The 20,754-nt window shown below is 38.0% G+C and overlaps 1 protein-coding gene across 1 annotated transcript in view; it reads right to left on the reverse strand.

Moving 5' to 3' along the window:
* The window catches only part of LOC137291150 (adhesion G protein-coupled receptor L3-like), a 76,267-nt gene extending 67,670 nt beyond the window's left edge, over positions 1-8,597 (reverse strand). Inside the window, exon 1 of the mRNA XM_067822436.1 lies at positions 8,369-8,597. The gene's annotated coding sequence lies outside the window, so the exon portion shown is untranslated. The remainder of the gene's footprint in view (positions 1-8,368) is intronic.
* Positions 8,598-20,754: the final 12,157 nt, after the last annotated feature.

Consider the following 20,754-nt stretch of genomic DNA (forward strand, 5'->3'; position numbering starts at 1 on the left):
ACTATTTTACTTCTCTAAATGTTGTTCATTTCATGTACTCTGGAATCCAAATGATGTTACATTGTGTACTAAACATGACTTCCATACAGGTAAACCAGTATATAGATGCTGAAAACACAAAACATTTGCACAAGATTCAGATGAGCTAGGCAAAAATGACAAATAACCAATGTCAAATATTTTGACATGTGTATTAAACTAAATGTCATGGACACTGAACTCAATTGTTCCAGTGGGAGGAAAACAAGGGGAAAGAATGACATCATGTACCGGCTCCAACACTCCGAAACTGGGTCTGACGAAGTTGTTGATACAGGAGTGAGTGAGTGAGTGAGTGAGTGAGTGAGTGAGTGAGTGAGTGAGTGAGTGAGTGAGTGAGTGAGTGAGTGAGTGAGTGAGTGAGTGAGTTGTTCTCATGGCCAAAGATGTTAACCCTTCTACAACGTATGGACATGATCTCATGGATGACGCAGTTCCCTTCTACACGTGCCAAATCATTATCTTTAAGTCAAAATATATCCAAAACATCTTTCCTCTCAGGTTAAAAAAGAATCTGTGATGGCAACTTCTTCAACAACCTGTATTTACCCAAAGGATTTCAAAAATTATTTCATTAAAAAAATATTGATGCATTCAATTCATTTTGACCTCCAAATGCATGTCTGAAGCCAGTTCTACACAAACCAACAGCTGCAAGGAGGTTGTTCACAAATCTGAAGCGGTACAGCAAATAAAATATTGACAACTGAACTCAGTAACTCGTCATAATTGTTTCATAAATCTCTCAAGCATGCAAAGTGCATATTTGAAATACTATTATATAACATTAACTCTGCGGTTGATCGATTTAGCACAAAGGTAAAGACAATAGACACTCGATGAGAGACAATAATGTTGGGGTTATTGATAAGCTGCAATATGTTACAAGACGAGCCCATTGTCTGGTACTACAGCAAGTAATTACCTGTATCACCTGTTGTACTGGTACCACCTTCATGAACTTGGAAAAAGTATTCTGTTTGTATTTTGCAAATAACTATATTAAATTGGAATGACAACCAAAATTTTGTAAAATATCAATTTTGTATCAAGGGTTATATTATCCAGTGAAAACATTAATAGGCAAACACCAATCAATTAATCAACATAATGGCCAGTTTGAGGTGATTTACTTTATCAGATTATTTATCAATTGAATATGATATCTCCAATAATTTTTAATCATTAACTTTAAAATCTTGATTGGCTTGCTTTAAAAACACTTTTGTTTTAAGTATCAGCTTTTTTCAGTACAGTGTTGAATGTGTGAGAGAAGGAAAATATCAAAATCATACATTCTAAGTGATGCCAACCCTAATTCAGCCCAATTAGTATTTTGGCCAAAAACTAATGCAAAAAATTAGTACTTTGGGGCCAAACTTAATACAAACATTCCCAAAACATTTCCATATTTAATAAACACACATAGATATTCTAATAACTTGTTATTGACTTATATAAGTTGTAAGTAACTACAGACAGCTTGATACTGGACAAAACCTGGCTGAAATTTGTTGTGTATGGTACATATGCTATTCCATGAGTTAAAACAAAATTTATACTACTATTTCTACTGCTATTGTGGACCCATATTTTGTGTTGGTGTTTTTTTTCGTAGCGAATATGATAAATTTGTTAGGGGATGGCATCTCTGCATTCTGTTTAGTTTATGTAAGTTGTTTGATCATGTTGGTTAGTTGGTCTGGTGTGTTGTGGATTCTGCAGCTCAGACATGTAGTCTGATTGTAACAGTGCGTTATGTCAGACACCGCAGACATTTGTCATCTATCATACACAAACTGATAAGTATTCCAAACATTGATAAAAGCAGGAAGCTCAGACTAATACACACACTAAACCTGGAGTCAAGGGGGATTAGGCCTGACCAAGTTTATTTCTTGTTTTACAGATATTTGTCATCAGAAAGTCTTAATAGAGAGAATAATTTCTTTTTTACATCACCAGTCAAAGTACTGGTAATATTCTTTTTAAATTCTAAAAAAGTTTTTTACTTTTGGCAATTAATGAAGAATATATGGGCCAAAACACAATCTTAAAACATTTCTTATAAGTTTACATTTTTGTCCATTTTTAATAAAACAATATTTTTTCAGCAGAGAAAATTGATTTTTACTGTATGTCTTATTCTTAAAAAACTACAACCGTGAATCTGTAAAAGAAGAAGTATATTTGGTCCGGCCTTAGCACAGCTTTGAACATAATTTATGAACACTTAGTGCTATGACTGATTCACAGAGATCACTCAAATACTGTTTGCCACTATTTCCCTTCATATTTCCACTGGAGTCCGTTTTGGCAGCTAATTGAGACTGGTTACTGCTGATTCCTGTATTCAGTTGACACCCCTGAGACTAGGCCAGTTGTGACCAGTAGTGTCCAGATACTGCAGGCTCTACCAACCTGTCCCCATAAAAAGTTTATCAACTGAATAAAAAACATGTGATTTTCACTCTATCCAGTGAAAGTTACAGGGAGTGAGTATGGCTTTACATGGCCTTGCTGCAACCTGTACTCGGTGCTGTCTTTGTACAGTATTACTATCCTTTTAAGGGGCAGGCCTAGATTAGCGGGCAATGCAGGATGCCAGTGTATTAGAGGGACAATGTGTTAATTTTAACAAATATTTTAGAAATTACCATTTTAACTTTTAATTACATGTATTACATTAGAAATTTGTGAAAGTTTTGGATTTTTTACACAGCAGTAAGTAACACTCCAGCAATAGACACAAGAAATGTGCTTCACACATTGTAAACATGTGGGGAAGCAAACTCAGATCTTCGGTGTGACGAGCAAACGCTTTAACCACTAGACTATCCCACCGCCCCCTCAAATTTAGACTGAAAGAAACAAAGAACCGGACTGTGCCATGTGAAGTTTTCCAATATATTAACCTGGACAACTGAAATATTGTTTTTAAACAACCGTGGAGCTATTCGATCAGCATTCATGCAAACATTACTTCGATTTGAAGAAGCCATGCCATGTTAAGTAGGCATTCTATTATCATAAGAGTTACATCAGTCCTTTTACAAAGGACGTTAAAATGAATTTACCTTTTGAGATTATTGATTTCACATAAACGGATCACTATATATTACATTCAAACAAACCTCATGTCAGTTAGCAACTCTTTGAATGTGATACGATGCTCTTTATGATGCATGTGTTCAAATGTCACGAATGCTTTGCGAAAAAACTTCCAGCAAAATATCTTATTACAAAGAGAATAACAGCACCTCACCTCTCCTTAAATGTCATCCCTTCTTGAGCAACTCATGAGGAAAAGTGGAACTGATGCAAATCAATTTCATGCCTGTCAATCATTGATGTCGATATGTGTAACAGATGCCTTGGTGAAGTGAAATAGAGGCCGGAAATAGAGTGAAATCCATGTCAGATGGGATACAGTGTGTATCATAGATCAAACATACCAACTGGCACTTAACCAATTAAATATACTCCATTTTGCTGCTCGAGGTCAATGCATCACAAAATTATTCATCAATTTAGTACACTTTGAAATAAATCACCATGAGCAAGAGCCTGTCAAAAGTCCTGCTGTGAAAGTAATTCAACATAATTTGTTAGTATCAAACTGTCATTTTACAGACCTTGAATGTTTTTAATTCTGACTTTGTTTAATTCCGTTTTTCCAATATTTACATTCATCATCATAATCACTCTATAATCATGTTAAAAGTAAAAACTGACACCTAAGATATGGACTAAATTTAATTATTAAGAATTCAATTATTCTTTCATTTACTCCTGTGCATTGTGGCAACATATATATACTGAACAGCAAAAGAAACAACTTGATTTTTTAGTCAATGATTTAAATAAAAGACATAATCATGAACGCTTGCTTTCATGAGATTTCATTTTCTTCATCTTGCATTTCTTTTGCTGTTCAGAATATTTTAAATACTCCATATTTCTGAAATTCATGTATTTAGAGATTCAGTCCATTGATTCATCTGAACATTGAATACCATTCCCGAATATTTCCATGACACCTGTTAATCCAGACTACTATAAATTATAAGTCCAGAAGAACCTAGTTGAAGTATCCATGAATACAATACTGCATGCAGATACATACTGACATCCAGGCTAATGAAAGATAACACAAAATCTGCAACCTATTAACCCCACCACACAATTGATCCTGTGTGAAAATTTTCCCAACATTGGAAACCCTCTCATACTTAAACAAGGCATTAACCTCAACCTTTCACAACAAACCTATAAACACCTACATAATGCATCAAATAAGTACTGCCCCAGTCTACTAAATCTGCTTTATCTATGCATCTTTAAATGCACAAAGTCAACGCACCATTTGAAAAACGCAGGTGAACAAGAAAGCCCTCAGTCTTTCAACGACAATTTCCAAGGCCTGAAGCATTCTTTCACGATTCTGATCACCAGGGTAAACAATAGCTCAATATTTTTTCACCCTTGGTGTTTAGAGGGCTAAAGGCTTGAATGGCCAACAGAATTAGTGCACGCTCCATCCCCCAGAATTCCCTGTCAGTGATGACATTTTCCAAGGGCGGCTAAGGTCGTGACTCCGTCTCCATTTACATAGGTAGGGACCTGAATGGTCCCCCAAACTACAATTTGTTGCCATTTATTGTCTCGTCCCGCTCGTCTTCCTCCCCCCAGCAGAAGTGCTCAGAGCAAGCAAATAGTCATTCGAAACCTGTTTAACCATTTGCATAGAAAACAATTTATTCTAATGGTAGAACAGGATTCTGTAAATATTAAACATGATTCTAAATTTGATGTGGAGACAAAAAGCTGCAGGAATGAACTTGCAACAAATTGGCTTCTAAACTCAATTCAAGCATACTCAGGGGGTTTCAGTATGAAATAAAAAGGCAGTTCCTTCAGAATCCAATTTAAAAGATAAGAAAGGAATCAGATAATTTACTAAAAAACATTGATATACCAAGACATTTATGTGAATGCTACTATACTTACTCCAAGTTATTAAATACTATCAGGTATTAATTAAAAAAGGTATAGTTCTTTATCTAATTAGTTTTTAAAACAATCCTTGAAAAAGACAAAGAGTCAATATAATCCTTGCATCTTCAAGTGTGGAACAAAAGGTATTACTGGGACATAATTCTTTAAAGAACATATTAAACATGAAATGTGAGGAACAGTATGATACTTTCATGATGACAACCTCTATATTATATTCATGGTGCTTATGGCTTGACAATGAGACCCAAAATGTTATAAAGAAGTTGTTATCCAGAAAGTATCATACTTTTCTGATTATCTACTAACTTCTAATATGTCAAACTGAAAATACAATGTTACGTTTCTTTCTTACTAACAAAATCTGATACATTGTCCATGCTTATGGACTTCAAGGTGCACTTAGTACTTGTCAAGAAGTGCTGAAGTAGAATATGTAAATATTTACCTCAAATAAACCCACTACACCCTTTGACACACTTCCATTGTGTGTATGTGTACAAGGACACAGTTTACTACTTCTTGAATAACTATTACATAATGTCGCCTACAAACAGAATCCCACAGTAGCAGGTGTTGAAATAAACAACCTCATTCCAGCAAATCAGTCACCCTGACTATGTGCTCTCACAGCCCTGTTATGTAATATACATGATTTAATTACTCTGTACAGGTGAACAGAAGCTTGACCAGTGGCCAGTCTGTCTACAGGTGTGAACAGTACAGATGCTAATTACAGGTAACTGGACAGGTGTAAGTGACAGGTACTGTTTGATGTGTCTTGCAGAGATTTGCATCCCAACATTGATAATGCCAGGAAATTGGCGGGTCGTAATTACTCGCAATCATTGTCAGTTGTGCTATTAACAAGTGTTGGTAGACACATGGCCTGAGGCGTTTCTCCTGGCAGGGACTGTGAACTGGCCTCTCTCGTTAAAGGCCATATTGTTCTGATTTTATTGGTTTGTAGAATTTAGACATTGACCTGTCAGTAACACTGATTTGTTAATTTCAATGTAATTTTGCAGTTAACATGCTTCATGAGCTCGCAGGAACGTAAAGTTGGATGTTATCTCTCCTGTTGTATCGATTTTAAAAGTAACAGGACAGACAGGAGCTCTGCTGAAATAAGATCAAATCTGTTAAATCTTTAGAAAGTTAGAAGAACATCTTAATGCTCCAAATGTGTATAAGGGTTTTGTCATCATCGGCTTTATGTGGTACACGACATATTCTTGGTGACTAAAGATTATAAAACCCATGTAGTTTTAACTACCAAGTATTCCTGTACTTTAAAGTATCATGTGAAATACTGTAAATATTCAAATTTTTAATTTAGTTATATGTTCCTGATATGCTTTCCCAATTGCGCAGATCGATGCTCATGTTGTTGATCACTGGATTGTCTGGTCCAGACTCGATTATTTACAGACCGCTGCCATATAGCTGTAATATTGCTGAGTGCGGCGTAAAACTAAACTCACTCACTCATTCACTCATTTTTACATTTCAACAAGCTTTTCTTTGCATGTTTCATTAATGGCATACACAATTCACATGAGTTTTTTCGATACTGCCATTCATCATGCATATTTTGATAAAGACAACTTATTTCTGGAGCCAAGGTCTTCCAGAAACAATAGTAGATGTAAAAACATATCCCCAAACTTGGAAATGCTTTCTTAACACGAAGGCAATCCTTGGGTTAAATTGTTATTATTTACATTTGTATTTAAGAATTTACAAAACATATTTAAGAATTTACAAACAAATTTAAGAATTTACAAACACATGTAAGAATTTACACCATAAATCCCATTGTTGTAAATCACTGATTCAAAATAGATATTTCAAAGACTTTAAAAAATGGCCACTAAGATGATTTCCACATTAACTCTACACCAACTGAAGTAATGAACAAACTGACTATAAACAAAACAAACCCTCAAGCCTATGCCTGATATAGATATACTGGCACTGTATTTCACATCCATCAGTACCATCTGCACTGATCACAACAACTTGTCTAGTTTAAACAGCCATCATAATACATACATGATGTTTCTCGAATTTGCCTTTCCGTGAAAAGATCACCTCAATCAATGTCCTAAGTCAACATTTGAGAAAATTCTATCCTTTGCCATATGATATTTATTTTTGCTTTCAAATGAAATCTTCAATAGGTATTAATTTCAAACATTAATATTTTCTGCAACAAGTCATACTGTGATCTGGTTTTATGCATCTTAGTGTATTTGCTAGCTGCATCCATTAAAAAGGTTGTCTCTGGATAGCAGAATTATCTGAATTTACAAAATTAACTATTATCTAATCTGTAATGATAGTATTTACCAATTCATTCTTCAAATTGCATTACATAAAATAACTAGTACACTGAGAAGACTGTTCCAACATGACCAAGTCGTTGGACCACATTGTTAAATGTGCAGCCAGGCATGTTATAAATAAACATTAGTTCTTTATAAATAAACATTAATTCTAGGGTTGGGCAAGCATGAGCGCCTTGTGAGGCTCACATGCTGTCAATAGCATAGACCTTTTTATTCTGCCCACGGAGTGATAGTTTAAAGTTCAAAAGTAATTCCCGAGTATTCATTAAACGTGCTTAAATGAACTCTCTAGAGATTTGAAATTTGTTTCTCAGTACTATCTAAGAATTACATGAAAGTATTCAGCTCACTTAGGCTTTGTTTATATGCATGATTACTAACCAGGACCATAGCTAATTTTTCTTAATAAGGATTAGGTGCAATAACAACCTTAAAAGATTGTTATGTCAATACTTTGAAACAGAAATGTTAATCTGTAAAAAAGGCTTGGGGCACAGCTGCCTTCTGACCCCCTGGTCTATCTATAGTCCTGCCAAATGTACTAAAAAGTCCTCTGTACTAACAATTGGGATTTCATGAATTACTAAACTATTCCGGTTAAAACTATTATAGTGTTGGGCGGTGGCCCGATTGTTTGTGAAAGGCAGTGTTTTAGGAAACCATGACATGAATACCTGATAGGACGACCATCCTCTCTTGTATGTGATAATAGCAGGTATTACGAGGAATGTGTGTCAAGTTATTTATGTCACACTGTCAAACAATATTTGAAAAGCCTCTCAAAGTATTCTATAACTTAAACAGAGATTGTCAGAGGTAATATTAACACCATGAAACATAAAACTTAAACAATCTATGGAAAATTCACACTTGTCGTTTGTGTATTTCGACGAAACCGATACAGGTTGATTTCACTCAACAGAAGGTCGCGTCTACCTATACGGCAAGCTGGTGACACTTACCTGTAAAAGTCGACGCGACAATTCAAACTCCGTAACAGATGAGACAGCGCTGTGTCTATTCCGAATGTCTTTCAAATATAATCCAAACTTTCCCCAATCCCAGTTCCCGTTATTTATGTAAATTGCAGATTACCACTTCCACGTTTCTATCGCGGAGACACGATCAGTACAACTTGTGGATCGACTCAAATACACAAATGATCGTAAACGGGAACAGCGAACCTACCTTAGTTTGGACGAGTCTATTGAAACATGGGGGCGACGGGTTGCAGGTACTCGCTGTAAATAGCGGCTCTCGTGAACACAGCGCATTTGCAACGAATTACAAGAGAATTTCTCGCCTCCAGCTATCACTTCAGCTTGGGTTAAGATGGTATTTATCGCAGAAGAGGTTCTGGCTTGTTATTTACCGCTAAACGCACTGTGTGGTGACTCTTTAATCCCAAGCCAGCTTATATCTTCGGAATTTCTTATCACATGACGGTGAAGTTCAATCTTCAAAGAAAGACATTCTTATAGAACATATCTTTCTTACATAATCATGTTTGACAACTCAAACCCGACGTTTGACATACGGAAACCGCTGAAAACTGCACGTGCCGTATTACATTGTAATTGAAAGTAAGCAGTTGTCCCTCAGTTTTACTTATCAAAATCGCTGCATAAGCTAAATAGGGCTATCGGTGTAAATCATCTGCTTGTAGATGCACAGCTGTCTCCAAAGCTAATACCCTGAGGCAACTGTCATGTTTTTGACTGTTTTTACATTTGCCCATGCTAGCACAATTTGCTAAAAATTTTGTTGAGATCACCGAAAGCTCACTTTTCCCGTGGTATGTACATGTAAGTAGACCAGGCGATGATGACCCAACAAATTACGTAGAGTGAGTGAGTGAGTGAGTGAGTGAGTGAGTGAGTGAGTGAAGCACGCCGTTAGCTTTTTTAAGTAATAATCCAGCAATGCCAAGCGAGAGACACCATAAATGTACTTCAGGCATTGTGCCCTTGTGTGGAATTGATTCCGAGTTTTCGGTGTGACGAGCGGACGCTTTAACCACTTGGCTACCCCATTGTCAAACACAAAGACAGTTAAACCTACGTTGGACATAAGCTGGAGACGGAAGCAAGTATTTGTGAGTCGAGGCTTAAAGTGGTTATCCCCCTCACACCATCCACGGTGGAAGCTGTCGGCATTGTTTGACACCTAGATTAACGCTTATAGTCACTGAATATGTATAGTTTTGACTGTAACAAATAAACCCATTTATACTGACATGGAACCCCAGTGAGATGAGAGATTCAGAACCTGGGGAAATCTAAACATGCTTCATTTAGGGTTTTAGCATAAAAGGAAGGGTTAGGTTGTAGGGGTAATAATGTGGTTCAGGCACTGTCAAACACTGAGTGGGTGAGTTTAGTTTTATGCCGCATTAAGCAGTATTCCTGCTATGTGGCTGCTGTCTGTAAATAATCGAATCTCAAGATTAGCATGGAAAACCTTTATGGCAAGCATGGGTTGCCGAAAGTCTATTCTACCCACGGACCTTCAATGGTCCTGTCAGACAGACAATTTAACACATGTCATAGTATCCCAATTGCATAGATCGAGATTCACGACATCAACCACTGAACAGGTGGACCCAGACTCGTATTTTTTTTAAACCGTTTTCATGAAGCAGGAACCTTTCCGCGAGACTGGTGATGATTGGCGTTTGGTGACAAAATAGAACTTTGATTGTGTCCCATCCTACTGAAGTTTGATATTCCTGTTGAGATTTTTTTCTGCGTATTTGGTGGGCTATGAATGAGTTGTTTTCACGGCATTAGTGGAAAGGGGGAAGGAATGTATTTGATAACGTTGAACCCGTGACACCGACCAACTTCCATCGTGTGATGCATTTCCGGGTGTTCCTGTCCCGCCAGAAATAGTTGATTCATGTTGTTATGACGAGACCTGTAAGGCACAAACGCGGATATGGCGATGTCATGATGACAAAGAAACGGGTGTGTGTGTGTGTGTGTGTGTGTGTGTGTGTGTGTGTGTGTGAGAGAGAGAGAGAGAGAGAGAGAGAGAGAGAATACAAAGTTGATCGTGCGCGTTCTTGCACGTACCAGTGTAAAACATTCCCACTGACAATATCCAGAACTAATAAACCATCATACAAACATACATGTAGGTATACGGATATTTAATCTAATTAATCTGAACAATGATTACTCTGATTAACGAAAAAAAATGACCGTAGCCTGTTTCTCCTTTCAACTGTTTGATCGGCGTCCTCCAAGTGAGTAACGAAGCACGCGACTTTACAGATAACAACTCGTTAAGAGCGGTGTTATCGTGTAGATTCTTATACCGTTATTAACCTAAAACCTAACGGAACATCGCTCTGTGCGATAAACAAGTTGTTATACATAAAGTTATACATGCTTCGTTATTTCTCTTTTTGGCGGGTATACAGTTCTATATATAGAATGGATTCGGCACAAGATGAGAGGCATGTCTAACAAACAATGGACGGGTCCATTATTGAGAGGTGTAGAGACGCTTATTGCTGGTGTTTGAGTACTAGCTTCCACTACCCACCAGGCAGACAGGAAGATAAATAGAAAGTATGCGAGTGTTTCACATTTCCTTCAGGTGTTGTCACATTTCATTTTCATGGGTGACTGAGTTTGTGAGACCACGCTACAACGATTGTAATTATATGTGATTGGGAACGCGGCTTGGCATGTTGGGGAGAAGTAAGGTGTGATTTCGTTGATACGTAAGGTGTTAAATAATAGTGTGTCGGTATCTCGGTCGTCAAAATGTGTGTGAAGAGGCCGTTCTCACAAATCCGTGTGTCCCTAAAATAGGTTGACTCATTGCACTAAAATGTATTGTTGGAAATGTCACAGCATGGATATGCTGTTAATTTCACAATTCGCTACAGATGGGTTATTTGATTGGGATGTTGTTTAACGCCGAACAATATTCCAGCTTCCTTTCGGCGGCCTGTAAATAATCCAGTCTGGACTCGGCAATCCAGTGATCAACATCATGAGCTTCGTTCCACGCAGTTAGGATATGATGACATGTGTCGACCTTGTCAGCTAGCCTGACCAGCCGATCCCGTTAGTCTTAGTGTTAACTAAGACCACTTCGATAATAAGGACCATGACGTTTACAGATATGCGATTTACACACTTAGAGAGTGAGTGAGTGTAGGTTTACGCCACTTTTAACAACCAGAATGTATTAACAACCAGAAATTAGCTTCACACATTGTAACCATGTGGGGACTCGAACCCGATAGACACTTAATGGTTGACTCATTGCACCAAATGTCACTATAGTTCTCGACACTAGAAACAGAATTACAAAACACAGCCATTATTAATCGGGGAAACTGTTGTGTTCCAATACTTGCTATGTGCATTCTAATACCGCTAACAAGCGACTTCGTTAACAAAGGGCAACCCCTATTATTAATGACATTAAAATTACATGTCGCAATGATGTGTTGTTTTCGCTTTTAAGTGTTCAATTTTCACCTGTTTCCTCCATCTTCAAAAAGAAATATATCCAATAATGTCCATGCAAGTCTATAATGTTCGGTAAATCTGGAATACTGCAGTTTCAGGAAAAGAAACATTTCTAAAATTAAAGAAAGTCTCTTGTTTCCTTTGTATGATAATGTGTGAGTCTAGCTGTTGTGTCCAGTGAAGATCTGGGGCAGAATTATTCTTCAGTAACCCGGGCTTGTCGTAAGAGGCGACTAACGGGATCGGGAGGGCTCGCTGAATTGGTTGATACACGTCATCCTATCCCAATTGCGCAGATCGATGCTCATGCTGTTGATCATTGAATTATCAAATATATTTACAGACCGGCGCCTCATAGTGGGAATATTGCTGAGTGCGCGGTAAATCTGAACTCACTTGCTATTAAGATACATGTGCGTTTCTTCGGCTTATACCTTTCACAAGTACATTCGCGTTTTGTCGACTTTACACTAGATAGCTCTGTGTGTTTTGTCAAGCCTAAACTATTTTAAAAAACCCGTGTTTAATCTACAATTACAACATGTTTTGCCCAGCTGTACCCAGAATTGCAAACACGTTTGATCAATTAAGGTTTCAGAACGTAACAGGAAATGACATTGTCTCCGTGTGATGCCAAACAACGGTGCACGAAGCCATGATTCCGTGAGGCTGCTCGGTGGTGAAGGGATTCCGACCTTGGACTAGGGTAATTCAGAAACTTGGTTTTTTGAATACCTTCGAATGCTTAATTGATGTTTCCACACTATCGTCTCATTGCATCAGACTGTCGACCTTCTTATGAATATCGCAGGTGTAACATGCTGTTTTCATGCAGTGGTAGTAGCAGCAGCAGCAACCTTAGTAGTAGTAGTAGTAGTAGTAGTAGTAGTAGTAGCAGCAGCAGCGACGGCAGCAGCAGCAGCAACAACAACAGCAGCAGTAGTAGTGAAAGTCGCAGGTTTGAGTGAGTGATTTCAGTGTTACGACGTTTCTAGTGTGTCATGGGGGCACCAGGAATTAACTTAGGGAATCGAACCTTAATTAATGTAGGGAAGTCGGATACCTGACCACCCCCGCAGGGCAGAAGTAGTGGCAGTTGTGAGCTAGTGCGTGTGCGTGTGCGTGTGCGTGTGCGTGTGCGTGCGCACAGTAAGAAGAAGAAGTAAACCATTTAACGGTTTGGATGATTATTTTCTGTGAAGCGGGATGCCGTGAATATACTCCAGTGTGGGTGGGGTTGACGTTCGCTCGTCACGCCGTGGGACGGGTTTGATTACCCACATGGGTTCAATGAGTAAATCCATTTCTGGTATTCCCCGCAGTGATGTTGCTGGGATATTGCTAAAAGCGGCGCAATAACAGGTTCACTCACTCACCTCAGCGTGAATAATATAATATCGCTCACTGGATTGTCTAACTCAGAGTCTTATATTAACAGGTCGATATTATATGGCATGAGAATTGCGGAGAGAGGCTTTTTACAAGTGAAATAAAAGTAATATCATAGTAGTAGTAGTAGTAGTAGTAGTAGTAGTAGTAGTAGTAGTAGTAGTAGTAGTAGTAGTAGTAGTAGTAGTAGTAGTAGTAGTTCAGTCAAGATCACATTGACTTCTTCCAGGACTCACTGGTCATCCCGCACATTGACTCAATGTTCTATTTCTGAATGAGTCGTTTTTGAGCGACAAAAAATGCATGATTGATCAGGACTGTTTGACAGATCCACGCTGACAGAATGCACCTGAGCGCCATTAATGAGGAGAAGATAATTATCTCTAATTACAATTGTCATCTGATTTGATTGAAACATTCTTTGTGTGGGATCACTCGTGTCTGTTGAAGAATCATCGGGAATTATATTTGCGTTGTCAGAGAGCCTGCCCATATCATAAAATCGATTTAAAATGTATTAAAATGTTAACATTTCGTGACCGTATTTTGTGAATTTTGATTGCTATATAAACACCTGTAACATTCTTGTTAGAAAGTCATGATTTCACTGGCGTTAAAATCTTAAGAAGCTATTTAGAATTTTGTTTGGAATTTACCTTTCTTTAAAAAGTACAGTCTCTGTTAGTTTGAGAAGTAGAGTTCAAATCCAGTCGGCCGCACCTGAAGTCATCAACCTGACCCACTCAGGAACCATTGCTTCACAAAACAAAACAAGTCTAGCAATAATTTCCATCAAGGATTTTCTCGAACCCTCGTGTTTTAATCTAGGTGTTTTGGATACAGACGAATGTTAATTGACTTGCATCCGGGTTGGATTAAGGATAATCCTTTACACGTGAGGTGGTGGGGGCAGCCTATAGTGGTTCCAAGTCTCTCCGTCCCGCCGGAGTCATGAGTTTTATTCCCGATATGGTTACAATGTGTGAATCCCATTTCTGGTTTCGTGATGTTGCTGGAATATTCAATATAGACAATGTAAAACTAAAATCGCTCACATACTCTTATATGTCCATGAATGTGTTCATGCGCCTGTTTGATAGAAAACCCTGCTGTTTCGCTGAAGAATTTAATGATTTCGTAAATGGGTTCATTTGACAAAATGTCATTCAAGCGTTCAAAAGTTTTAAACACAATCCTGTACGAACAATGCGATTCAGAAACAACAGTGTTCATGTAGAAGACAAGGACTATTTGTATGCGGCTGAGTAACTCTATAGCTGTATAATGGATAGATTTCTTCCATGCTGAAATAAAGCTGAAGAATATCACACGTGTATGTTATTACCTAAACCTTAAATCATCTGGGCACTTTAATACATGTGTGCAAATAATATCATTGATATTCTTTCAAGCTTTTGTTGTACATTGGCAGTGTGATAGATTTATTATCTTTCGTTCACAATTTATGACGGATACATTGCAACGCCTATTTTTCAAGGAGAATTTCCATTAGATTAACGATGACGTTGTTTTGTCGATTTTTCAGACTTTCTCGTATTTGAAAACCAGACATATAACAGCAGTAAATAACTGACATCCATAATTCGAAAGACCAATATTTAACAACAAATCGTTCTCCTGCCAGATCCAATCAATTCTGTTTTTGCCAGGACAAGTGCTCATTCAAAAACTATGTAAACAGGGGTCATACGATAAAAACACCCTGGCGATTGAAGGGGTCACGTTGATCGATATACAGAACAGGGACAATAGACGCCTCCTATGAATAAAACCCATCTACTTGTATTATGAATTTAGCATCTCAGCAAAATCTTTTCAGAGCTCGCGTTCCGTCTGGAAAATATTGATCTAAGTAATTGATTTTATATTCTAATATATTTTACAAGCGCAACCTGTGCGCAAAATCAATGACGGGAAACGTGTAAAATTAAATTTCTACTTGATGGTTTTGTGATGAGAATAATACAAGACCAGATTATTATTAACGGGTACTTTGCAGAATGTATTTGTCTAGCTCGGTGAGAGTTTTGACAGCTGATTGTTTTGACAATGGTTGTCACAACGCAGGTATATTTCTCTGTTCCGCGGTCACGTTCGCCCGAGAGTATCGTTTTGCACGTGCCACACGTGCATTAAGCACGCGCTAACAATGTTAAAAGGCGTGTTAGTGTCCAGGATGTAGGAGGATGCCCGAAGCAACAGCTGTCGGGCCACGTGATATATGCTGCTTGTCTTTATCACAACCACTGTTCGCTCATTTTTATATCCATGTCGCACACAACGTTGCTAAGCGAGTGACCTGAGGTTGATATTGCCTTACCATAAAAGTCATACCAGAAAAAGGAGAATAATGCCTTTTCTTTTTTTTATTAAACAGGAAGTTGGTGAGTTTAATTTTACATCGCTTTTTAGCAATACTGTTATAGTGCAATATCATAGCAGGAGACACCAGGAATGGTCTTCACACGTTGCATCCATGGGGGGAATCGAACTTAGGTCTTCGGCGTGACAAGTGAACGCTTTAACCACAAGACTATCCGTTTTACTCTCATTCTGCCTACAGACACGATAAAAGTGTAGGCAGAATGAGAAAAATCAAGCCACCCCTAATTTAGAAATGGACTTGCTCCTGACAATAACATGCCACTATCTTGAATGAGAAGACACCGACTATCCCATCGCCCTTTCAATAAAAAAACCCCTCACATTCAAAGATCTCATCAACTTACTTGCAAGAAATTGGAGTCATGGTCATCCGTGAAAATCCGGGATAAAATTGGACTTGCCTGTGAAGAGACTTGGGGCAAGGCTCTATGACTTGATTGACACATGTCATTGTATCCCAGATGTACAGATCAATACTCATCTTGTTGAACACTGGGTTGTCTGGTCCAGATTCGACTTTTACAGACCGCTGCATTATAGCTGAAATATTGCTGACTATGGCGTAAAACAACAAAGAGAGGAGGAGCCCTGGTAAAGATCCAGTGTGAACACAACAATACAGTGACAGACAAAGTAAAACGATTCACACGGATGTCGGATTACAGAACTGTTTCGTAAGTGTATGTTATTGTAACTGATTCACGATCTCTCACTCTCTCTCTCTCTCTCCCTTTTTTCCTGTAAAATATGTTCACTTCAGAAACTAGTTCTTAGTCTAACATATTAGTCTGCCATACAAACCCTGAAGCAAATATATCAAAGAAAGCACATACATGTCTTGAAGATGTGGCAAGTCTAGATTTCCACAGCTTCTGAAAATGAAGAACGTGTCATTTTGTTACTATATAATATTTATATATATTATATATATTTTCCGTAAAGGTATGTTCATTTCTGAGACTAGCTCTTATAGTCTAGCATTATATGCACCCAGGGACTCTTCCAGCCTGCAGTTTCACTGAGAATAATTGGAATCTAATAAATCTACCATGGCCAGACATCCTGCAGGAACTTTGTTTAACTGGATAAAGATTGACAGCTTCGTTATTCAGGGGTTGGCATCACCTGAATAAATAAGCCATTCATCCATAAAGTTTGTGCTTATGTAACTGTCCAGCTGTTAAATGATACCACCCAAAGAAATGTATCCAACTGTTTTGTCAGTCATTATTTTTAAGGAATTAACTTTATGTCGTGTACTGTTTAGTTTACCTATATGTTACCCGCAAGACGTTTTAAAGACCCAGTCTAAGCAGAATAATGTAAATTATTATTGACTTATAAGACACAACATATTAAAGGAATTGTAATATGCAAAAGAAAAGTTATCACGGAAGACACCAGAGAATAAAATCAACTACTGTACTGATCCAACAATAGTATTGCTCATTTACACGAATTATCTGTCATTTGTAGATGGCACATCACGGACATGTCATCAACGGACATCTGTGGCACGTGTATCTGTAATTGTTAATTGCACCTGTCATGTCGTGCATGAAACACCCCTCTGATCCGTGGGAGGCATGCGGTGCTAGATTATGGCACGATAACGTGGTGGGTCAGGACATGAACATTTATGCCTAGGGGTGAATTAGGTTTTCTCCCTCACAGGCAAACCACGAACCCTGTCAAACATAAGTATACTGAGCAGAAAAAGAAACGAGTTTCGAAAAAATTAAATCTCATGAAAGTATGCGTTCATGTCTATGCCTTCTATTTACGAAAATGACAAAAACACAGTTGCGTTTCTTTTGTTCTTCAGTATATAATTCGTTACCTGCCAAAATAAGGTGTAACCACAGGGTAATTGCAATAAGGTTCCGTAGCTCACTTTACTCATTTGAAAACGAAAATAGTACAACATTGATGGATTTTGTTGAAGATTTCACACGATTTATTATTAACGTTGCTATATGGATGGAATAATGCCACTGCTACTAACTCACTCACTTGTTCAATATGACTCTCACTACGTTTTAACGTAATGTGTTTTAAGCGTACCCCATAAACAGAAAACTGTTCCCCGCTTGTCCTCCATTTTAAACGGAATGAATCGTAACCTCCTTAAAATGTCCAACCACACCGTAATTTGTCTTTTTAACCTGTGCTATAAGTCAGATAAAGTACTGGACATTCGATAAATTATGATACTCACCAGGTCATACATTATTTGTAACAACTGTACATTCACTTGTGAGTTATCCTCAACACAGTCCACATGATGTAAACCCTACACAGAGAGGCTTTAGTGCAATGACTCGTTTGTCAGATCTTAAGAAATTTGAAGAAAGAAAGAAATTTGTTCATGTTATTGCCTCAGAAAAACCAGCTCACGCAGTTAATGTTTGTAGAAACATGATCACAGTTTTTTAGTCTATTTCATCATGTGTGAACTTAAAACGTACAATTCGCATCTTTAACAGTTTTATAACACAAGTGTAGTGATGTTTGTTTTAGCGTGTGACCCAGCACGGCGTACACCTGCACACACTGACGTCACAATCTGGTCGTGGTTGTCAGGTGACTCATAATACATTTTTCATCCTGGAGATATGAAGAATAAACATCAGTTATGCACTCTGAGACACTTTCACATTAGCTTTTAAAACATTCATCCTTTAGTATTTACTGGGATCATTTAAAAATAATTTTTTATTAATTTTGATAACGAAATCCTAATCCAATTTACCTTACGAAACACTTTTGTTCTAGACCCTGGACTTCGTAGGGTTAAGCCTAAAGGTTAAGGCGTCCACTTGTCACGCCGAAGGTACTGGTTGGATATGGTTCATTTGACCGCTGACAGTCTTATCCAAACATATTTATTAGAGGGGCGATAATCTGTCCCAATCAGAAAGAAACCCGTCAGTGCTGGATAAGACAGAGAAAAATAAACAGGGTCGAACATATTTGCTATCTAAGCAGTGAGTGAATGAATGAGTTTTTACGCCGCTTTCAGCACATTCCAGCAATATCACGGCGAGGAACACCAGAAATGGGCTTCACATAATGTGCCAATGTGAGGAATCGAACCCGGGATTTCGGCGTGAGGAGCGAACACTTTGACCACTAGGCTACCCTACCGTACCTTTATATGCAATGGCGCAATATAGTCGACAATTAGTGTTCCAAATATCAAACTTCAGTTTATTATACTCCTCAAAAAGGTAGGGGAACTTCAGTTTTTTAGGAGATTTAGGAGATTTGTCGGAGTCAATCAATGTTGATATGATAATATTGAATGTTTTGAGAGTGCATCACCATTTCATAAGATGTCTGTACTTGAAACGTTTGTCAACGTTTACACTTCCTATCGAAACTGAAAGTTCAGGTTCCCCTAATTTTTAAGAGTATGTTTTAAATAATACATGTTCTGTACTGCAGATGCAAATGAGCAATATAGTAGTTTAGTTGAACCAGATTTAAATAAATCCATATATTGTTGAAAACACTGATACAACTTACAAAATAGGGTATTAAACATATGTCTTGAGTATTGCTAAAACAGGTAGTAAACAACACTAGTACATACGACCTTGTTCTTCGTCAGGTGTCCTGCCGAAGAGACAATCCATGGTGAGTTTAACTGAGAGATTGAATGAGAGAGTTGAGTTTTACACCGCACTCAGCAATATTCCAGCTACATGGTTACGGTTCGTAAATAATCGTGTCTGGATCAGACAATCCAGTGATCAACAGCATGAGCATCGATCTGCGCAATTGGGAACCGATGACATGTGTCAGCCTAGTCAGCAAGCCTGACCACCCGCTCCCGTTAGTCGCCTCTTACGACATGTATAGTCGCCTTTTTGTGGCAAGCATGGGTGGCTGAAAACCTACGGATTTTCAAGGGTCTTAACTACGACCTTATTTCAAGAAGGAGAATTTTTCTCAACTACACACAGAGAGAGCATTTGTTGTGAAACTGAATTTAGAATCCCTATAATTTTATCATACACGATTAAACATTTAACAACATGCTATATATATTTGTCGTTTTAGTTTCCACTAGTGAAAGTTCTCCATCACTGTTAATTACTTCATGGGCCCCATCCAGTCTCTCAAATTTCTCCATCTTTCATATATTCGTCTCTTCATATACTCCACGTATTCCGTTTTAGGCACTGAGAACAATATTAATTCAGGGAACCAGAGGTCATAATATATTTTATTCTATTGACTCTCGTGGAGCATCAAACTATGGACACCTAGTATAGAGTCCCTAAAATCATAACTCGACCTGAATACATTTCCTTCTAAACAGTGAGTTAACGTAACTAAATCCCCACAAACGCAACCAGAGAGCATCTCACAAGAAACAACGAATACGAGCAGCTAGATAGGCGTCTGCTCACAACAAAGAAGATTCCCGCCCACCGGAAAAAATGACTTCGTGGGGAGACAGGGTCGATAGACAATTGTTTGAGCTTGTCAAAAATAAACCCGACTGTCGCCCCACCTATTATACATTTAGAATATGCCGGTGTGCAGTTTCAGGTGTCTGGCGACTTAGTTGAGATCTTCCGTTTCTTTGGCATTGATGGAACAGAGAAATGTAGAGCTACTCGAACACGCATGCGCAGTCCTGTGCTAATGGGTATGTTAGATACCGCCCGTGCACATGGGAACCCCGCCTACTTTTGAAGAAACATATTGCAGATTTTAATGGGAAAAGTAAAGGGCTGAACCATATGAATTAACGTAGTTATTTACCATTTGATCTCGGCCATGCATAAAGCAATGGCATCGTTATTGTACTGGTTGTAACACAGCAGGGAATAAATAATTATTACGGAAAACTCGAGTTACTTCCGGTATCTCGAAATTCACTAATACCATTGTAGTATCTTAATCTCGAATAGTCAGTGACTGTTAACCCTGTGTTTCCGATTAGCGTTTAAGCGGGTGGTCATTAACACATAATCCCCAAATTGGAACCTATGCAGTCTCAGTTCATCATCCTTAAAGGTCACAACGTAAAACACAACTTTGCAGATTCT

This window comes from Haliotis asinina, chromosome 7 (assembly GCF_037392515.1).
Source record: "Haliotis asinina isolate JCU_RB_2024 chromosome 7, JCU_Hal_asi_v2, whole genome shotgun sequence".
Lineage (NCBI taxonomy): Eukaryota > Metazoa > Mollusca > Gastropoda > Lepetellida > Haliotidae > Haliotis > Haliotis asinina.